We start from the raw sequence: 24,350 nt of genomic DNA, 5'->3' as shown, positions 1-24,350 counted from the left end.
TGCCACTAGACGTGAATATGTGGAGGGAGAGGTTGGCTAAGACTAATTTATATAAGTCGGTAAACATGCAAACAATTATATTTATTTACGGACTATAATATATTTGGTTGAGGATGTACGAAACTCTCTTAAGTTTGTTCCCAATGTATGAAAATACATTAAAGGGACACTGCAAGTAGAAACGAACTAGACAAATATACAAAGAACTAGTAGAAGAATAAAATAATAATATTTTTTTTTTTTTTTTTTTTTATTAATTTATTTTATAATTGTGCAACAGAACAGTTACAAAACCTTTGTATGCCACACAATATCACATAAAGTCACAAAAGAACACCCACATATAAATTAAAAAAACAATATTCAAAACACAATAATGATAATAATAAAAATTATGCAGTCAAATACAAAAAATAATTAGAACTTTAAAAACGGTAGCTACGGAGTGATAATAAAAACACATAGATGAAAACATCCAAAAACAAAAAGACAACATTACTAATACATTCCAAATAAAACACAAGTTGCCACGTAGTCAAAACTTAAAATGTCTACGTGCCTATACAGAAAATCAAAATATTGGTCGAGGAGAATTGAAGCTAAAAACGGAGCAACATACATAACACAAACCAACAAATTCTTCATGCCTGGTTGAATTAGCTCAACCCATACAGCCTCAGGAAACGCCTCGAGGTCCTTCCTCCTCGTACACCTAATGCTTGATTTTACAAGAATAGCTGAACCACCACCACGCTGAAGTAAAGAAGCAGCATAATCCCGGTCAGCCCGAAAAACATGGTAACAGTCTGGAAACAGATTGACATCACAGTGCTCATCACTAAGCCAAGTCTCAGTCAAGGCAACCACGTCGAAGTGAAAACCAATCAAGGACGCGAAAATTTCATCCTGCTTAGTCCTCAAACCACGAACATTCTGGTAGATCATCCTCAATTTACCCATCGCTAGCGAGCTGCAATCCATCCTCCCGTGAACCTTTTTCTACAAACACTGCATCAGGCCTCAACGGACCATAAAATGGAGCCAACAGCGTACTAACAGGCCAGATCTCAGGACGAACTAAGCTGTCAAAATCCGAAGCACAAACTTCAATTCGAAACGAGCTGTACGACTCGTACCTAGTCTTCAGACGAATACACTGAAGATGTTGAAAGTTGTGTCCCCCAAGCAACTTGGTGATATCACCAACCCCGGTTGAAGAGTTAAACCTCGAAACAAAATGAGCTTTAGTCCTGGGCTTAACCAAATCACAGCATACGTCGCCTTTCCCAAAAACAGCATTTCGAGACCTCACCCCTTTCTTAGGGTTAGACGGAGCAATGGAACCCTCAAGAAAAGACTTCACTTTGGGGCCTTTACGCTTCTCAGAGCCAACAACAGTCCAAACAGATTTCTTAGCCACATCATGGGAGGCTGCAGTCAAAACATCATTCACAGGGTTAGCGGATTTATTTACAGCGTCAACTGTAGCAGAAGTAAGTCCCTCAGCATTTTTGTAACCCACATGCGAAGCGTTTCCGGATGACCTCACTGCATCCTGAATACACCCAGCCTCAAAACTCCGTACTCGTGTCATGTTGCTATTCCTCTTAGCCGCATTAAATACAGAAGTAGCACAGTGAGATGGCAAGGAGAGGTTAATATTATCATCACCACAACGAGGTCTAACTGGATCAGGAATAAGGTTAGCAGGCGAAAGAGAAGAAGAACCAGAGGAAAGAACATCCCTGTGTAAATTTCCACCTTGAACAACCATGCCAGACACGACTACACCTCTTATTTCGCTAATCGAAGACTTCAATTCAGAATTCTCATATCGAAGACGTTTAAGTTCAAACCTTATATCATTAAGTTCAGACTGGAGGGCACGAATTATTTCCAGAACTCCCTCGTCAACAGCAGACCGCAGAGATTGAAGCAAATCCTTATCCGCAATGATATCGCTCTGCTTATAACAGCTATCACAAACCACCTTGGGTGGATTCATTGAAAGACCCGTATCATTCAAAATACATTCAACACCCTTAACAGACAGCATATCTCCCCGAATAGAACCACCAACAGTGCCATTATCAGATTCAACGTTGTGTCCAACAGAAGTGTTATCATCGATAATGACGTGTTTCTTTATGCAAGAGCCACATTTAAAATTCTTGCTCTGAGAATACAATCTAACCTCCTCCGCCGAAAGTCCCAAACATTTTTGATGACACCGAACTGTGCACACCACACAACGAAAATACTTCTGTTTCCCAAAGAAAATCTCATCACATAGAGGACAACGATCCGCGCTGCCCGGCATCGTGAACAACGCATGAACCAGAAAATTAAAGAAAATCACTTAAAAGAGGTAAAAGGCCCAAATTTTACACTTCCATACTTTTGCAAAATAATAAAGAGAAATAACAAAAAAAAATAAATAAATAAATAAATGTAAACAAACAGATAAACAGTCCTTAGCAACCAGAAAAACCCTCAAAATATCGTAAAGAATGTTCTTAATAATAGCAATAATAATAATAACAATAACAATAACAATAATAATAAAAATAATAATAATAATAACAATAATAATAATAAATAGTGCTTCACCAGTCTATGCTATCATTAGATAACAAATATTTGAAATAAAATCAATTAATTCCTCTATCCAATTCTTACCACCGAACGAAACAAAATTATAATAGTCGATGGTATCTGAAACCGCCACTGAGAGTCAACTATAGACTTTATTGCTAATAAAAGCCGTAAAGCTAAAAAACTTAATTAAAAGGTAAGTCCGTTTTCCAAAATCAGTCTAAAATAAAAAACAAATCCAATTATATTTCACTAACAATTGCCAATCCTACAGACCAGATAGATAAATCGAACACCAATAAAAAACCAAAATAAGAACAGAGCGCACAGAAGTACGTCCGTACTCAGCAGACCTCTAACTCCAACTGTAACCTCTAACTCCAACTATAATAATAATAATAATAATAATAAAATATTGCACTGAAAAATAACGTAATAGACTTAAAAATAAATTTAAATCTAGTTTTAAAAACTCGTTAGGAAATTGATATTGTAATATTTTTAGAATATCAAACTATATTGATAAATTTAAATGTAATTTGTGATTTAAAAGAATCTAATCTCAAAGAATGAAACCGTCTCGTTTTGTTTATCAATTTTACGATTTTTTCAAAACTGCTGCGGAAGTAGAAAGCTATTTATTTTACTAATAAATAAAAAGTTATTTAACTATTCTAGTTCAGAATTTATAACAAATACTCCCGACTAGCCAGTATCCGTAGCCGCCTGGACTCTTATCCAGTTATAAGTCGTTATTTCAATACGTCTTATTTTCTAGTTCACACTGGCACGTACGAGTTCCTTCCCAACTTCTGGTTAGTTAGTGTACATATATTTTCAAGTGTATATAAAATTTTTCCGTTAAATGAAATAATTAAAATTTTTAATCTCGAAAAAGTCTATTAAAATAACAATATAGCACTTACCCAAAGAAGATATGAATATTATAAAGAAGATAAAGATTATTGGAAAACTTATAAAAATCAAGAATTTATATGTTTGTTGATCATCCATTTATCTTTCCGGTCAATAAACCACGGGTTTTTCTTTAAATTATGGTCTAAAAAATTAAAAATCCAATTGGAACTGTAATAAAATACTGAATAGCGCATTTTAGGAAAATACTATTTATCCACATTAAATAATGGCTGTAGAAATGCATTAATCTAATGCATAAAATATTTTAGATACGAAAATCAAAATTGCAGTAATGTAAAATAAATACTCCAAATATATATTTTTACTTCCTTATACCAAGTAAAGTTTTCAGATTTCAGCAGAAATATCCATTTTGATCATCCATGAATCTAAAAATATTTAGACTAGTTTCGGCGTGACGTATGTACGTACGTATAACTCGAAAACGATTAGCCGTAAAACGTTGAAATTTTGGATTTAAGACTGTTGTAACTTCCAGTTGTGTACCTCCCCTTTTGATTACAATCGACTCGACCAAAAGTTTTCAAAAAAGCCCAAAATCTCAAAAAAATGAACTTTGTACTTTTTCTTAACTGCTGTAATCAGCCCTCATTGAGATATTTCAACGATATAACCATTATTTCATTGGTTCCAGAGTTATAGCCAAATGAAATTTTATTGATTAAATATTTAAATCTTATAAGGGGAAGATACATCGGTTCGAATCAGACTTCATCTCGCTTTATTTTTAATTTAAATATATTTTTATTAATATTATTAACATCTGACTGTAAAAATTTTTTATGGTATTAATACGCGTAATTCTATAACAGCAATAAAAACTTATATATGAAAAAATAACAAATGTTTTTAATGAAATAAAATATGTTGTACTTTTCTTTTCAAAAAATGGGTATATGTAAATTAAGAAGCGAAGAAGGAAGTCTTGTGATGGTGTCCTCATCAGATTTTTTCTTTTTAATTAAAACATGATTTTTAGCTGATAAAACCAGTTAAAATAGGAGTTTTTTTTTAATATTTCACAATTATTTTTTATTATTAATTTTTATGCACACTATTTTCATTCTCAAGATATTTTAAATAAATTTTTAATGTATTAATTATTTTATTAATTTTTGTCTAAATGTTTTAATTTTTCTGTACATATACCTTGTTTATTTCAAACCTTATTTTATTGTCAAACCTTGTTTATTTCTTAATTTTTCACAACGTATGATTTTTTTCTTACGGTTTTTCAAAAATATTTTTAAGAATTCAATTTAGATTTACGTCACATTATTTGTTATATTATATTAAATTATTAAATGTTTTATTAACAGTTTTCTTCGTTACTTCTAATAAATTATTCATTTTTAGATTAATTCATAAAATTTTCTGTGTATAATATTATAAAGACTACTGTTTTATACAGGGTGATATTTTAGTGTGGAAACAGCTTTATAGTGCATATCTCAGAGGTATCTGGGGGCAGAATGAAATGGGGTTATACAAAATTTAAAAATAAACCGCATTCTGTTGAGTTATTAATTTTCGTTCGCCATCTTGGATCCGCCAATTGAATCAGTTAATTTCTTTAAAAAGGAAGGTATCACATGACACATGGTTTCGATTTAAGATTTTACTAGGAAAGCAATGGTGAAACTCATTTCTTGCCAATGCCTTCGTTATCGAGTTGTAAGCATACAAATTTACAATAACACTATTTTAACTATTTTTACATTTATAATGCATACAATAACGAACTTTAAAAAGTGCTATAATATTGATGATAATAATAAACAATAACTAACAAACAAACTATTAACAACACAACAACAAATTAAACGGCAAACTGTTACAACTGATGCAAAGTCATTAGATGTATTGTAGACCTTAATTGAAGACCCTTATTAATTCGGAAACCTGCAACATTCGGAAAGGTCTAACATATCCGTTATTTTTCAGTTCAAAAATTCTTAAACCAAATAAATTTCACCCATATACATCTGGTGCTAGAACCTTTGGAAGATAATTCTGACGACCGAATTGAGTATTATGATATTACAATGCAAAAATTAGACATAAACGCAAATTTTTTCAATTCAATAATATTTACTGTTAATTTCCTAATGAAACTATTCTTGTGTGTTTAAATGTAACTTTAATTTCGGATAAAATTATTGTAACGAGGTTCACAAGTAGTTGTAAAACTGCAAGTCATTTGAATTGCGTTCTATTAGTGATAACAGTAATATTTTTGTTATCCATGGAACAAATTTTTTCGATGATGAAGTTTAAAAGGTAGAAATACAAAACTAATTTTTTAATTAGTTTAAATTTAAATTACAATTAATTTTTTTTCTGTTAGCTAAGTTTATAACACACACACACACACACACACACACACACACACACACATATATATATACACTATTCAATAAATCTAAGGAACTTTGAAATATAACTATCCCTTAATATTACGCTACCATCTTGTCTGATTTTTTAAAAGTTTAATCAACCTCTGCGGAAGAACATCCCTTACCACAATAGCGATCAACTTTGAATACAAAGTACTAAAACAAATTTTCCTTATCATTGAACGTTAAAAAGTGAGGAGTCACATATAGCTAACATTATGCTTTATTTTAATTTATACAACAAAAACAAGCAAAGGTGTTTTTTGTGCAATCAACGGTAATTATTATGTTATTTTAATAAAATGTTAGTTATTTAATACGATCTTCTTTCAATAATTTTCTTATTGTTTATTTCTTATTGTGTGGTAGAAGAAAATTTTGTCAACAGATGTTTCATTTTCCTCAAATTCTCATGCCTTCAGTGATCCAGTGTTACTCGTTCATTTAACAAAACCTGTAAAATCATTTTTTTTATCAAAATATAATCGAACTGAATTTAATTTTCATGGTTGAGATCTACAATATGTATTAAATAATGGATTAGTAAATAAATATAGGAAGAAAACGTTTACACGTTTTAATAAAAACTTTAATGAAATAGAATCATACGTCTTGGTGTTACAATCTTATTAGATTTGAATTATAATTAGGTTTCTTATTAATGGAATAAAAACAACTGCATGCAGTACAAGGATATGTTTTCACTTTTTATATACCTTTTCCTTTGACAGATTAAGAGGACCTCAAATTTTAAAGAAAAATAAAAATTTCAGTAGATAATTTTTCACTGTGTTAATATTTTCATACTTAAAAATGAAATACTACTTATTTATCCTTAAATTTATTGTAGGAAAAGTAAATAATAATAATGTAAAATAAATAATAACTTCAAAAGCGACAGTTATTGTTGGGGAAAATTACAAAAATAAAATTACAAATAGCTCGTTTTTGCCAAAAGAAAATTGGACTTTATTTTTAACAGAATGAAAATCAGAATTTATTCAACCATGTTCATAAAAACAAAACAAAAAATGCATAAATACTTTGTTACATATTATTGTTTTGTTAAGACAAATGCTTTGCACAAAATCTCCTTGTGCGATATTTGTATACAACAATCCTCTTAAGTAAAGTATAGGTAAACTTATTACCTTAAATATTTCTTTACATAAATACAGTGTATAATAACAATACAGAGTATAATAATAATAATATCTTATTGTTTAACAGAGGATTACCTTAATATTTAGTAGACGATTACTATTTTTTGTTAATGAAAAACAATATCTTGATACTCACTGGCACAGAACGTAATCTGGACTATAATAATAGGAAGTTCAACAGATGATTACTGTAGAATGAAAAACATTAATATATTAATATTCACTTACGCAGGATGTAATCTGGATTATAATAACAGAGAGTCTAACGGACGATTACGGTAGAATGAAAAACATTGACATCTTGATATTCACTTGCACAAAATGTAATCTCACAATCGTGGATTTTCTATATATCTACATAAATTCCTTTAAGTTTAATATTTTATCAAACAATTATAGAGAAGAACAAACACAAACATAATGTTTAAAGGATTTTTAACATACAAAAAAAGATTCATTGTTGAAGAATATGTGTAATTTACTTGTTAACTGCATGAAGTGTAAATTTTGACTAAACAATATTAGAATTGTAAGATGCACTAATGATTCTTCGAATGATGGTCAGAGAGAGACTGAGAGAGACACTGACAGACTGAGAAAGACTGAGACTGCGACTGAGACTGCCAGACTGTGAGAGACACTGCTAGACTACGAGAGACTATGAGCGAAAAAACTCACACGCACTCTGGTCTGGTTCTAGTGGGGAGCCGGCTTATATAGTGTAGATGGAGCCGAGTAATGTCGATAGAAGCCGAGTGCATCCGAAAGGAGCTGTGTGAACTGTGAAGAGTCGCTAAATTGTCAGGAGCCGAGTGCATCCGAAAGGAGCCGAGTGAATCATCATGTTTACGTTTTGTTGTTGTTCTTTTTTTTTTATTATGTTTTTAAACATTAGAAACATGAAATAATACAGAGATAAATCTTAATAAATAGTCAATACAAAAAACATAAATAAAAATCAGCTGAGCATATATTTATATGTACGTTGAATGGAAAACATAAATTTCAGTGTATGAAAAATTTCTTATTTATAATTAAAATATTCATTACATTGAAATACTATTAAATTTTAGATGAAAATATGTCAAATACCAAACCAGTTGAATTAACTTAAAACTGCTTTACGCATTGGCGTAAACAGTTATTTTTCATTTAGTTTAGGTGGACGCAAGAACGAACTCTACTGGTGGATACAGAGGAAGGACGGGAAGACTTTAATATGTTCGGTGGCGTCCCACAGGATTCGGTCCTTGGACCAATACTTTGGAATGCGGCGTACGACGGCCTTCCCCGGTTGGAATTACCGTTGGGCTCCGAGATGGTCGCATACGCCGACGATTTGACCCTTGTTAGTGGCTGCAAATACAGAGGACCGAGTTGAAGAGTTGGCCAACGAAGCTATAAGGTGAGTCAGTGGCTGGCTCCCAATAAGATGGCGGCGTTGCCGATGGTGGCCGACGGAAATTGAGGGATATGGCTGCTGTACTAGACGGATGACTTTAGGGCGGATGTTCCTGCTCAGCAGAGGCGCTCCTGCACAGGCGGGCGGATTGGCCCAAGTTTTCTAACATTCTTGCTGCCAGGCTGCGAGAAAAAACTCGCAGCCTGGACGAGGTCCCATTAGATGACCTGGCAGAGAATTTCTCTTCTGCGATAGTCGAAGCCGATGAACACTCTATCCCTCAGAGTACGGGTTGAGAGAGAGTAGCTGGATGGTGGACTCGGGAATTGACTGCGATGAAGCGGACTGTGGGGCGGCTCAGAAGAGCCGCACAGCGTGCGGATGATCTTGATTGGCGTACCGTCTTGATTGCGGATTATCGTCGGAAGAGGACGGAGTGTTTTCATAAGATTAGGTCTTCTAAACGAGATTCCTGGCGCTCTTTTGTTCAAGAGCAGGGAAATAAGGACCTGTGGGGTGTTGTTTATCTTGGTCATAAGCGGAAAAAAGACATTCTTCTGTCGGCTCTCTGTTAAGCTAATGCATGTCAGTCGTTCGTTCACTGTATACGTTTTGTTTACTTGTGATGCCACACACTCAATAAGGCCGATCTATTACTTGAATGAGGTGTACGTAGACGTGAAAGGAAATGACGGGTCTCATAATAGTAGTTTATATCAATGAAAGTTTTTCTCTATGGAAAACCAAAGTAACCTCAGCAGTGGAGATTTAGGATTGCGTACAAAAAAATTACATTCCGAATCTGTCATTTACTACGTAAATAATCCACTGCAGATTACATTGATCAAGAGGGACAATAATGTTTTCTGCTTTAACGGAGTACCGATTTAACAAAAGAAATAGAACAAACAGGATACAACCATTACAAAATAAACTACATAGCCGGCTTCCGTGAGGCAAGTGATAGCGTCTCAGCCTTTCATCCACAAGTACGAATTGCGGCAGGCATGGAATATTCACACGCTACAAAACAGTTGCAATTACGTAGAATTTTATACAAGCGTGCAAAATATGCAACTGAAAGCTTACGGAGAGGTTGAAAAATGTTTTAGTATATTATATTACGGTATGATCCGTCAACATATATAAAATTACTTTATCAAGTTCATATGATACTGTTTGATTGGAAAAAGTTCCATTTGATGCAATCGTCACGTGAATAATGAAGATTAACATAACAAAAGTAAGCAATTTTATTACATTTTTATAATTAAAACTTCAGAGATAACCACGGAGATATAAGCTAAATATTGTAAAGGAAAACGTATGTTGAAAAGATAAACAACCATAATTTGCAGATAAGATGTTATTTCGGGAAAATAAAACTGATAAATATTTTGTGCCAATACTGGCGATTTAAATTAATGTCTAAATAAAAATTACTCTCCGAAACAACTTATTCCAACCCTTTCACACAGTGTAATCTATGTTATTACGTAATGGTTACAGTCATTTCCCCTCCACTGTGTTAACGGCACAGTTATTTAAAAAAAATTTTTTTTAGCAACACTGAGTCCCAAATCTAATAACGAATTATTTAATTATCGACTGTTGTTACAAACACAGACAGATTTGTATTTCAAATACGTCATACGATTTTTAAATATTAATGAATTAATTATGCAATGTGTAGAGCAAAATTGCGAAAAAAATCAAAAGGTATAATAAAAGAACTTGAATCTGATTGACCTCTTTGAGAAAATGACGTTTTTACCTTAAAAATTATGCGGTACTAATTATATAAATGAGAAAAAAATCAAAATTGTTAATAAAAACTCTGGTTCCTTGATCCCTTGAACAAATAAGCTTATCATCAAAATTACACGATATTTAGATTATAGCTGCTAAAAAAAGAGAAAAAGTCAGGGATGGATTAACCAATAGAAAACAAGATAAATGCTTAAGGTCCATAATTCGGAGGCCCGACTTCAGTACAGGGAAAAATAAAAATTTGTAATAAATAGATAAAAAAAATATCGGACTCGCCCCTGGCGATGGGGTATGCTCGTCAACTTTGGTTAGAGGGTTCTGGGAAAATAAAATACCCAGGGTGGATAAAACCCAATGAGATTGACTAACGGTTCTGAAGCCGAAAGAGGAAGACTTCCTGACGACGAAAGGGAATAAGCATAGGAAGATAACCCGAATAAAATTCAGGGTAGATAGAGCGCTATAAGCTGGAGAGGAAGCAGTCTGTATAGGAGAATGGAACTCTTAAATGGAAACCAGTATTGGAGGGTGGGCGTAGTGTTAGCATCTCCACTCTAGAAAAGAAAACTGCTACGAAACTAAACGATAAACCCCGGATTAGAATTGGAACTACGGATAAAAAAAATGGATATGTCATAAACAAACGAGATTGGAAACAAAAACATATTCTAAATATTGCATCCTACAATGTGGAAAGCAGGAAAAATGCGCTGGCTCTAGGATGTAACAAAGGATCTGACAGCAATGGGAATGAGAAAATGGAGAGGGTGGCGAGAGACAAGGAAGACTGGAGGCGAATTTTGGAGGAGGCCAAAGCCAACGTTGGGCTGTAGCGCCAAGGTAAGAAGAAAATGAAGAATATTTATAGTAAAATAAATCTTTGAAAATTATTACCTTAACCACATTTTCACACACACACACACACATATATATATATATATATATATATATATATATATATATATACACTGAAAGTAAAATATATATATCAGACATACACTGAAAGAAATATGTTTCTTCAAAAAGTAAAATATACATTTAATTATAGTAAATCTTAGACTTGAATATTTGAAGAAAAAATGACTGAATATATAAGTACATAAATAAATAATAAACATGTGATGTTATGAACAGATAATAAAGATAGATCCTTCAGGGTTCGGTAAAATAAGTTGTTTACCTAGTTGTACGATAGATTTAAGTGAAAGGTGAATTTTAAATAAAGACATTGAAAATCATCTAATTAGCATTGATTTTTTTTTCTTTTTAATTATTTATTCCTAATCAGAACATATATTATATATTAATTTTAAATATAATTTGTAATATAATCCATCAAAATTCTATTTTCATACTTACAAAAGGAGTGTATATAATATGTATAGAGTATTATTATCTAAGTAATAATATTTAATATTCACATAAACAGACTAAAATAAATTAACTATAATTTGTAAAAATATATAAAACTTTTATAGTTATTCATATAATCACATAAACTTAACAACCTCGTTTAATAATAATTGTATAAAAACAGAAATAAATAAAATTTATTTATTGAAAGGTTATATGACAAATAAAAATGGAAATGACCAAACCTTAATGAATTATGATTGGTTTTTTTTTATGTATATAGTATTTTAAGAACGTTGTCATTAATATTCAGAATTTTTCGCTGAAATTCTAGGAACGTCTTCCAGAAAGAAAGAATTAGATCATATTAAGTTCAACTTTGTACCTATCATCTGGAGCACGTCATGGTTAAAGTATATTATTTTTAATTATTATAACTGGAGCTGCATAACAGAGTTAAATAAAAATAATGATATAGTACTTAACGATGATTTCTTTTTAAGGTGATCTAAGTTTTCTTAGAATTAATTTTTACCACAATTCTTACTTTACTTACAGAAAAAATAGAAAGTATTCCTACGTGTTAAGTATTGTATTATTATTATTATTAACGAAACAGAATTTTATTTTATTATCATTGAAACATATAAAACGTATGCTTCTTCTGATTCAATAGATGATTATGAGTGTCAGAATAAATGTGATTTATTGTTTCTACAATGGCTGTGATTCATGTAAAACATCTGATATATAGGAATAACATTTAAAATTTCATTCTGTCAGAATAATTTCCTCATTGTATAGCCAATCACAACTGATGAGCACTGTGTAGGTGTCAATACACCTTCCCAGTGATACACTCACTACAGTGATCACTACACAGTGATATACTAATATACTACACAGTGTAGTGATCACTGCAGGTGATATTGATCACCTGTATTTTGGTATGTTTAGCTTACTGATATATATTAAAATATTCAATCGATTTAAAACTTCTTAGTTTTCACTTCACTCCTTAGTTTTCCCAGAAGTCTAATATGGGATACTGTTTACTCTTGAGAGTGGAAGTGTGATGTTTGCTGGAAACTTACGAGTATATGGTTGTGATCCAATAAACATACAAAGAGATTTATTTTATGCACCTTCACTGCTTATTTTAACATCTTGTTATTTAATTTATTAATTTACTTATAAAGATACACATTTTTAATATTTTATGATTAATTATGTATTCTCATAGGAACAGATTCAATGAAAAATCTTGAGTTGTACAATATTGTGTATTGTTATGTATAAAAAACATTGGTCTCAAGTACATACAATCAAATAGAAATCAATAATTTGCTGGTGTGTGTCCCCTACTGGGCTGAGTTCAATGAATAAAAAAAATTAACTAAAGAACTGGAATAAAAGTAATTTTTCACAAAGCAGGAGTAGGGATGTGAGAGGCATTTTGTTCACTCAACTGCGTAGTTGAACAGGTGTGTTTACACTTTTTATATGATTTTAGAAATAATGTCTGTGAAAAAAAGATCCGTATATTATATTTAATCAGAGGTCTATATATATATACACATATATACACACATTTATATATATATGTACACACACACACATATATATATATATATATATATATATATATGTGTGTGTGTGTTTGTGTGTGTGTATATATATATATATATATATATATATATATATATATATATATATATATATATATGTGTGTGTGTGTGTGTGTGTGTGTGTGTGTGTGTGTGTGTTATTCTTAGCTCATCTACACAGCGCAATATCATAAAAATTATAATTAATTAATTAATTAATTGTTCTTAATGGATTAGAATAGTAGTTTGGAAAAGAAATCGGACGCCTATCAAATTACAATTACTTCAAATTATACGTTACTCTTCGTTTCATTATTTTACACAGGGGTGCGCGAGCAAGTGTGTTTTCAATTGTTTGAACCATATTTTCCATTTTAGAACATTTTTAACCTTTTTCTTACACACACGCGCTCGCACACACATACACACGCACAAACTAAATTGTGTAATGCACACATGGGTTGGGGATGCAAGACTTCACCTGCGACATCAAGATGCGGCGCCTGCTCAGTGCTGCTGGGTGTCTGTGGGAAACAGCTTCTTCCAGGAGGGATGGGAGGCTCCGGCGTCCCACCATCACTGATTGGACGGGTACTCCTTAGCAGCGCCTCTCGAGGAGGGAATTTAAAACCGCAGTCCAGGTGGGGGATCCCCTTGGGGGTTCCCTAATAGAGGCAGGGCATTAATACCGGAGTCCCGATGAGGGGACACCTTTGGGGTCTTCTCATTAGAAGCGTGGCATGTACTGCAAAACTGAGTCCCGGCTACCTGGACCTTGTGTTCTGTCGAAGTAATTAGAGGTGAAGGCACCCCCAGAGAAAAGAAATTAAAATTTTGCTAAATGAAATAAAATTGTATAAGTAATTTCCAAATATATTAAAAACTTGAAATAAAATACTTTATTTTGTTACTGCTTAAACCTCCGTATTCTTTCCATGTGTTTTTCATTTTTTTTTTTAAATCTAGAAAACGGTGAATGAGATTTATCAATAAAAAAAAATTTCACACCTCAGTATTGAACAGATGGATGCTAAACAGTTCTTCTTGAAGAATACAATTTAGAATTGATAATTTAATTACATATAAAGGTAAGCATTCTTAAATTAAAATCAAATTTTTGCAACCAAAAAATGGTTCAACAAGGTATTTAATTGTTTCAGAAGTTCAAAGTTAAAAATAATTATTTATCTATTTTATTTAGAATCAACAGGCTACAAAAATATGTCAAATGAACTTCTTATAACCCTACAAACTACACATCCGATACGGATACGCCCATCAACCAATAATTTATCCGCAAGGATGGGTGGCATAGCCACAGTGACCACCTGCGTCGCACCATAGGCCGGTCGCATGGACATAACTTCGATCGACACTGACCTCCGTGATTTTCCGAAACTCCGTAATGATCTCATCCTGAGTGGTAAGTACATCCACAACCTTAAAAAGGACGTGGACCCTCCCACCACCTCTTCTTGTCAGAGCCGTAATGGTGCGATCGACCTTCGCAGAAATATCCTTGCTTAAATTTTCACAAACAACACTATCGGCCCGCGCCAGGATGTGGAGGTTCTCACTCTGACCCTTACACGTAGAGAGGACCCTGACTACCTGCCGATACAGCTCCTTTCACCGAGCGGAGGAGGTCAAAGGAGGTCAAAGTTTTCCCCTCCGCTTTGTCTACCATTGTCGTCGTCGGCGGGCCTACCGGACGTTTCCTTCCGATATCCCTCTGCTTTGACACTAACAGGTGCACAACGTTTTTCTTCCCGATCCGTCGACTGAAAAATTCAATTGTGCAGCGCAATAGTCGCTCATCTCGCCCAGACTGTCCTGAAAAACATACCGCCCGACTTTGCCCATCCTTCATCACCTGAGGAACCGACCGGCAGACGATGGAGGCCACCTCACAGTCCCCAGCCGCCGAGTTAATTATTAGAGCTTATTCAGTACGACAAAGTCAATTTTGGAACCACCGTCTTCCCCAAACAGGTCTCGAGCAGATAACTGTACAGCAAGGACTTGGCCCGCCGTCAATTAACCTGAACGAGCCATGTCCCCAATCCATGGTGATTTACGAAATACCGCAGTATAATTTGGGTGGTCGACCCCATCCGGCAGATCAGTTATCAATGCAAATCCAGTACCTTCTTCTACTCTAATGGTGTCCTCCACCGGGACTGAAGATTAGAAAACATCCTCAGGCAAGCTCCGAAGGACCAGTCTTCCAAGGTCCTCGTCAGTAACAACATCATCAATCATTCGACGGAGCTCCGCACCTGACTAGGACGCAGTCCGGTAAAGACCCGTGGCTGGAGTCTGCGAAGCTATGTCCGTGACAATGAAATACGTCTGGGTGTCCTCTTCCACCGCAGCCGGCCGAGTTGATTGTCCCTCCTGAGGCTCTACGATTATTTCATCAAGAACATCTTGAAACATCATCATACGAACAGAGGCATCCATACGTTCGGAACACTCCTTGATTTCTACTTTTGTGTCCGTATGCTGCCGCACAAGCGAGCTAAAATCCCTAACCTGGTTAAACAATACAGTCATGTTATTAATAAAACATCTCTTCCTGAGTGTAAGGCTCTTTGCAACACCTGCACCTCTCCCCCCCCCCACATCGTCTTACCATGCTCTATGCCAGAGACGTCCTGGAATGATCCACGCTTTTCTAATACAGAGGCCTCTCCTGAAGAGGCCTCTGTATTGTATCTACAAGGAACCTTTACCACCAGCCTTGGACTTCTTTGTTTCCTCTGCAACCGGTGGAGAAAGCGCAATCTCCGTTTCTCAGATGTCTTCGAAATCTCCTGCCTCACTTCCATATAATTGTCAGACTGTATTGGAAGAGACGAGAAGTCCTCCTTAAGGCTGCTACCACCTACGAAACCCGCAGCGACTAAAACCGGTGAAAGACAGCCTGTCCCTGCCGCCGAGCCGACGTGCCTTTCTTCTCAGTTTCTCTGTATCTTTCCATCAGTCGCTCTTCAGGTCGATATTCCGCAATATCAATTTCTGCCGCACTATCGGTCTCGCTGCTGTCCGAGGGGATCTCACTCACCAAAACCCGAGAAGTACCAAAATTCCCTCCAACCGGTGGGGAAGCGACCCCGGACCGATCTGTTTCGGTCATAGTCCAACAACAAAAAATAGATTAAAGAGAAGAAATCTAAAATGAAGCACAACTCACTAACGAATGTTAACAAACTGAATAAATTAATACTATCAGCTGCGTAACCAAGCAAACAGTCCTTGGTTACCGTAGGCAAACACCAAAAAATAAAATTTAAAACAAAAAAATGAAAGAAAACGACTAACAGTAATATACTGTACATAATACAACAAAATTAACCCAAAAACAGAAAAAAAAACAACAAAATTATAATTCAAAACCAGAAGGAAAATTACAGAAATACGGAGCGGTAAAAAACACTTCCGAACGCATCGAGAGCTTACATAATGTTTTTCTTATTTAATGTTTTGTCATAATTTTTAACTGACCACAACAATTTTTCCATTCCTTTTGTCTCACCCCTTTTACCTCCTTTTTTACTCTTTTATTCAAATGAAATATTTCTTAAAAATGAATTCTTGTTTTTCATTATTTTTAGTTAGTTAACTTTAGTTTCATCAAATATAATTATTATAAAATCGTTACTTTTATTTTTTATTTCAATCTCAAATGTTTCCTTCAATAATTTTATTGTCTCCCCTATGCTTACAAATTTAAAAATGAATAGAACTGTCTCATTTCCGCATTAAACCTACAATTACGATACCATATATAGCATTGTAATTCCTTACAAAAATAACTCTTATTTATAGGTTATTTAACGTTTTTTTTTCTAAGAAATTACATATAATTCAGTTTTATGTTCCTGAATTATACTTTTCAAAAGAATCTGCCTACTTTCAAATTATTTAAAAAACTTAAAAATATTACTTTGATGACCAACTAACTATAAATTTATAATGCAAAGAATGAATTATTGAAAACTTTCACTTTGACAAGAATTTATGCTGTTAGTTATTATTGAATAATTGTACGTGACCGGTTTTCAAAGAGTGTGACTTTTACTACTATATTATACTCGTACATCGAGGTACAGTCCTGCAAAAACTAAGTTGTACCTTCGATGCACTCCAACTGAGCGAAAAGAAAATTTTTAGAAAGAAACAAAAGTCGATGCATTTTTATATAAACGTCGATGCATTGTGCTCACTCAGCCTTCCTCATTACTTATGTTCTCTTGCTCTTTGTATATGCAATGTTTACGTGAAATTTAATTTATTGCTGGTTGTATATAACAGGTCTCATTTCATATACAATCATAATATATCGAATACCAAGTCACCTTTACCTCCAGCTAGTATGACATTTTCTCACATCAATGAATCTTAGAATCTATTACTGACTGATAGGCTAACAAGTTATTCATTATTTCCCATCATTTATTGTTTTGAATTGGATACAAACCTATAAATTTTTTAAATAATTTTATTATGATTTTTATTGCGTACTGCTATAAAATATTACGTACACTATAAAATATTTTCCTTGAAAATTATTACCCGAGTTGAAGTTAATTTAATAAATTAATTGTTTGTCGTTGTATCGTATTAAGCCAGTTTGTTTAGCCTGATATGCAGTATTTATAAATAAGTTTAATTTACTTACTACGTAATTATTTGTAAAATTATATTCGTATACCTTCGTTACTCTTGTATATCACATAATGCTCAAACACTTCCATTTACTTTCTATTTTGTGTTCCTGTTAATTATTACACGAACTCATACAATTTATAAATTATAATAAATCTAGTTATGTGGTATTTTAAGCGTATGGCTAGATAATTTTTGTTTTTATAACTAAGGAAAAATAGTTTGAAAATTATTACTAAATAACATATATTTAAAAAAAAAAAACATTTTTCATAAAATTTCCTGACCGTGGAACATTAGAATTATAATTCCATTTAGAATTAGAATTAATTAATTAATTAATTCCAATTATTATATAATTAGAGGAAAATAGAAAACAGCGATTTTTTTTTATACTGGTAATATTTATTCGAATTTATTATCTTTTAATGCACAATGTAAACCAAATAAAAGGATAAATTATCATGAGTTTATAAAATTATTATTGATACAATAAAATTTATGTTTCTGTTTTTTTAATAATCCCTTACCTTTTAGAAACTTCTGAATTAAACAAAAACATTTCTTATGAAGTTTTCCTTGACTAATATTTCTGACTAATATTTCCAGACTAATATTACACTACAGATCATTGATTTTTTAAAATTTATTTGCGGATAATTGAGTAGGTGAGTGTTTATATAAAATTGAGAATTTTATATAAACTTTTTCTGTATTGATAACTGCGTCTAAAAGTAAAATTTCTTTTGAATATATTAAAACTTACAATGAGATTCAAATGTGGACATTTCCTATCAGTCAATCAAATTACTCTATTTTTTTTTTTTTTTTTTTTATTTTTTTTTATTTTGTTGTCTCAACTATGTCATCTGTTTCTAGCCTCAGTCTTTTGCACCTTTATAGTAATTATTTATGTTATGTAATTGAGTATTTTACGTTGTGGAGTGTTCATTATAATAATAACTAGCATTATTATATTTTTAAAAAATCTGATCTGGACACCAAATAACTTCCTTCTACGCCAACTAAATTACATATACACATGTTTTTGAAATGAAAAGTACATAAAATTTTATTTTATTAATAACCCCTGAGTTATTTCATTATTTTTTTTATTGTTATTATTGAATTATTATTTATTGCAATTTTTTTTACAATCAGAGGTTAATAATTATTAATAAATCAATTCATTAAAAAAAAAGTTAAAAAAAAGGAGATGAAGTCAGATTCGAACCGAACTTTCTTTTGTAAGATACATATATTTCATTAATTAAAATTTTATTTAGCTGTAACTCTGGAACCAATGAAAATAAGTACCACTGATGATATATCGTTGAAAAGCTCTCAATGAAGGCTTATTACTGCAGTTAAGAAAATCCACCAACTGAAGAAATTAAAAGAAAGGGGAAAAGTTTAATAGAAGAAAAACAGTTTTATCCCATTCGATTGAATTTTTAGACTAGTAAAAAAAGTTGTTTAGAAATAAGCCACCATTCTTAATCAGATTATTATTTCAGTATCTTCGGATAGTGTGGAAATGTAATTTTAAATTATGATGTAGTTGACTGGAAGTAGGTGCTGAAAATGTTAAAACATCTGATAACTGGTACTTTCAAATAGAAATCAAACTAAATTTTTTTAAATTGTGATTGTAGCTGGAGAATACTAGAATAAGAGAACTATTTTATAGAATTAATGTTATCAAATCGTTTTTCAAAACAAACAAACATATCAATACTGTATACGTTAAAAATCTGGTGAAAGGTGTTTCTCTGCGAAAGAAACCAAAGTAAAAAATGTTGATTTTTCTTTAGGGAAAAACTCTGAGATGGAATGGCGGGAAGTTCCTGATGTGGAATACTACAGAAATGCTATTGACACAAGAGTTAATATTGTTAGTAAAGAAATTAAAGAAGATATATTATGTAAAATGAAAGAAAAGAATGGATTTCAAATTTGCATATTAATTGTAGAACTAATGATTTTTACACAAGAGTTTTTTTTTATAAATAAGTAAATTTTTGTATGTAAAAGCATTTAATAATACTTAATTACAATTTTTGTTCTATGTTACCTTTTAATTTACTTTCTAAACGTGAAAAATTGTGTTTAATTTCTAAACAAGACATTTTCAAATTGTTTTTTCTTATTACTATTATTAATTAATCTCTTTTTGTCAGAATGTATTTTACGTTATTACTTTTCCGCCTAGCTGTAGAAGGGAAAGTACGGTAATCGATCTAATTTGGGCATATGCGGTTTTCATCGGATGTTGACGTTTTGACACCTAAGGAACCCAATAAACCGGATAGTTTTTTGGGTTCGGTGATCGGTATCGACCTTAAATCACCTTATATCTCTAAAACTACTTGGCTGATTTTGAACAAACTTGGTCAGATTACTTCTATAGATGGGGGATTGGTACCATTAAATTTTCAACTTAAAAGGTCAAGGGAGTGAGGCTGTAGAGCAAGGTCACCGTTAGTATTTCGGCTAAATTAAGGTCTTATTTTTCTTAGGCACGTTTATTAACAATTACAAAATTATATTTTTTCAAAATCGCACCCCAACCCAAAAATATTCTAAATAAACTAGAGGCTAAGGAGGTACAATGCTTCATTAGTTCCCCGTCTCACCAGAAGGAGCGGAAGTGTAGCACTGACGTATAGCTCCTGCAGTCGTCTGCTGTGTTGTAACGTCTGAAGTGAGCGGTATAATTAAATAAACGAATAATATTTAAAGTAGCCGCTAGTACCGCCACACCCGCTACAGCGCGCGCATACTAAGCGCTCGCGCGCTTTAGTTAGAATCATTGAATTATGTGAAGGCCTTACGCTTTATTTAAAAAATAAATGAGTATATATTTAAATTGTAAAAGATTAACTCATCTCCCGGGTTTCGAACTCTATCGCCCATTGAATTTGGTAACTGTTGCCTTAAACTTCGCGGCTACACCATTCAACCGACAGATGTTGTAAACTTAGAAATTTAAAGGTTTAAATGAGCAAGTTTACTGTACGGGCAAATATGGCGCAAGCAATACAGTCAAGTCACGAAAGTCTGTTGACTACCGTTTTAAATCTATTTACAAATTTCTGTTTTTTATTTATTACAAAATTCACTGAATTAAATAAACGAAAAAAAATTGTATTTAAATAAAATGATAAATATTTAAAATTAAGTTGTGTGTACGTGCGTGTAAGCCAAGCATCGGAAAAAAGCCGCAAGGCGGGAAAGTCCTTCAACTGTGTTGTTAGCTTTTTTTTATTCGTAAATGGCTTCCTAGGGACATAGCAGTCATTTTATATAAATATTAAATCCATATAAGATAAATTATAAATAAAAAAACAAATTGTAAGATGTAAGAAAGATATCATAATATTTTACTCTACTAAAGATTATAAGATATTATAACAATTTATAAGTGATAAAACAAATTATAATTGACAATTCCCGGTTTTACTTTTGATATACTTAATTAATATATCGACGTGTTAAGATCGTAATTTAAAATTTTTTGTTCTGAGAAAAACTACGATAAACCTGTAAAAATTTTAATTATTCTCATAAACAACATTTTTCCGATTTTCGTGGCATCATAGCTCTAGAACTACGCTGCAAGAAACAAAGTATGATAATTAGTCAAAAATGGGGTATGAGTTTTTTGTATTTTTCAATATTTCATTACCCAGGAACCCCAAAAAAACATAAAAAAAGTGGTGAGTAATGTTCGTACGTACGTAGGTACGTGTTTTGGCGTGTTTAAAAATTAATAACTTATACTGGATAAACCGATTTTGATGAAATTTAACACACCCGTGAATAAGGGGCAAGTTTCTTACACTTATGCATACATTACCCCACTTTGTATTAAGCTTAGTACTTGCGTGCATGCTTATCTTATCATTTCTAAAAATAAAACTTCTCTGCCTCAAAAATAAAATAAAAACTTTTTATTTATTGAATATATTTATCCTAATTTTTTTGTCTTTCTAACAACGGTAGTAAAGCAAGTGAATAAAAAATAAATAAATAAATAAATAAAAGCAGTATTGCGAGTTGGGGGAGCCTAGGAAATAAATTTTTTTAAGCATAGATTTTTTATTTATTTTTTCAACTTTTTTTGTTTCTTTTCATGTATCACATTATTTTTTCACTGTATATGAATAAATAACTAATGCCAAGAAAGTATTACAATTTGTTGTCAGCTTTATTGGTATTTATAACAGTAATAACAATGGTTATCACTATAAAATTGCAACTACTCGCTGTTCATTCTTATATGAAATAAATTGTTTTCGTAGGTTTTATTATGTTAAAAGTTGTGTGAGGAATTAAAAAGTTATAAATTTAGTATAAAGATAAATTAAATACATAATTAAATAAATAAATAAATAAAGTGTAAAGTGAGTATAAAAGTTTGTGAGAAATTACAAAAAAACTGTAAGTTTAGTATGTAATATTTTTTAAGCACTCCACAGCGCTCTGTCGTCTGCAGTGTGTTCATGCGATATCTCTTTAGAATGAATAGAGAGTACATAAAAAAAATAGATAAAAAACATCAGTTTAACTCCTGCGCTATCTTGGAAAACATGATGCATCTGTACAAAATTTTTAAAAGGGCATAAAAGAATCAGTGTAATCTATATTACACACGTAAAATACATTTCTATTTTTTTTTTTTTTTTGATCTGCATTTGACGAAGTTTTGGTTCAAGGAATTTTTTATCCATAAATTTCTGTGTTGCTAGTTTCATGTTTATTATAATTCCCCTCTGAAAATTTTACTGGTATATTATAAAATTGTTACGATTATGTTTAGAATATTAATGGTGCTTAATTGCTTAACAATTTTAAAACAAAAAAAAAATAATTGTGAAAATCCCGTTTAAAAATAGTCATAGTCACAATTTGACTAATCTATTATACTGCATAAAAGTAACTATGGTATGCGAGTACTTTATTTCTCGTATGAATTACTGTTTTTCATCTGGAAAGGGTAGTAGTAAGTTCATACTTAGTTGTCTGTATTTTGATTCCAGTAATTAAATTAATTAATTCCAAAAATTAAATAAATATTAGCGATACTTTTATTAACTACTAATTATGATTTTATTGTTTAGTTGATTAATTATCGTCTAAATACTAGTCGTATTATAAAAAGATAGATTCTGTTTAAGCCTGTGCAATCGCGCCGGGGTTACTTTCTTTCATATAGATATTATTTAGTCTTCTGTAGAAAAGATTTGATGTGAAATAATAAATGTCTGCTTTTGCCCCGAGGTCCTACGTCCAGAACAAACTACCTACGTCCCACGTCTAGGATGGTAACTGCTGTACACAAGTGCAATATATACAGCTGGCTAAGAGCGTTCCGAGTACTTTTCGAACTTGTGATCGTTGTTAGTAACAATTTTGATTTTGGATACAGGCTTACACGATCTTAAGAGCTGGCAATGGGGCGGCCAGAATCGATGTGATTGCAGGTGTAGCAGAGACCATTCCGTTGTTAACTTGTCCCCCCGCTATGGCAAGCATGCTGTAAGATGCTACTATATATGTCAGCGTTTGAGAGACCTGAAAGCTTCGGTGAGTAGGGGCCTTCTGGAGTCAGTGCAGAGACTGCGCATCCGATTTCTTCCAGGACATATACCAGTTCCACAGGAGTACCTGGTCGGACCTCCAAGGATAGTAACCCTGAAGTAGAGGTGAATCCCGGATGCTAACCTTGCTACAGAGGGGATCAAATCTTGAACAGCCAAACGTGGCAGAAGGTTCATGTAAACATCCTCGTCTAGAAACAGCTGATTCGCCAGAAGCGAAAAGAAAACGAATAAGGATATACGATAAACTTAGAAAAAGTTCTGAAGTCGAATAGATTTTTTTTTAACAAAAGTGTGCCCAGACTATAGTATCTTTTGATTACGAGAGAGAATGGTAGCTTTCAGAAAGTCAGCCCATTCTTGATTGTTCGAGAGACAACAAACTTCGCTGGTGGTCCTGTCAAGGAAATACGTAAAACATTTAACAGTCTGTACGTCGAAACCGTGAATGATGGTCAAACTCAAAGCATTCAAGCTTTAAAGAAGATTGGTGAGTTCCTTGTATTTGTCCAATCTCATAGCACTCTTAACTGAATGAAAGGAATCGTTTCCCGCGATCTTCTTAATTAAATGGAAGAAGAAATAGTGAAGGATTTGTCAAGTGAAACTGTGAAGAATGCCGAAGGTTGACTATGAGGAGTGTGGTGAGATTCTTCCTCCTGCTTTGAACGTTCAACAGACCTAACCTGCCCGATAAAGTACGTACTAGCCAGCACATATCGTGTTGATCTGCTTGCATTTATGCCCCAACTTTGTGATATTTTAAGGTCAACGTTTCGGACATACTGGATGTGAAAGGGAAGAACTCTACGTGTGTGGAGCGAAAGCTCATGAAAGCAATCCGTGCAAAG

The sequence above is a fragment of the Lycorma delicatula genome, chromosome 2 (genome assembly GCF_047948215.1).
Source record: "Lycorma delicatula isolate Av1 chromosome 2, ASM4794821v1, whole genome shotgun sequence".
Taxonomy (NCBI): Eukaryota; Metazoa; Arthropoda; class Insecta; order Hemiptera; family Fulgoridae; genus Lycorma; species Lycorma delicatula.
This window is presented reverse-complemented; position numbering follows the sequence as displayed.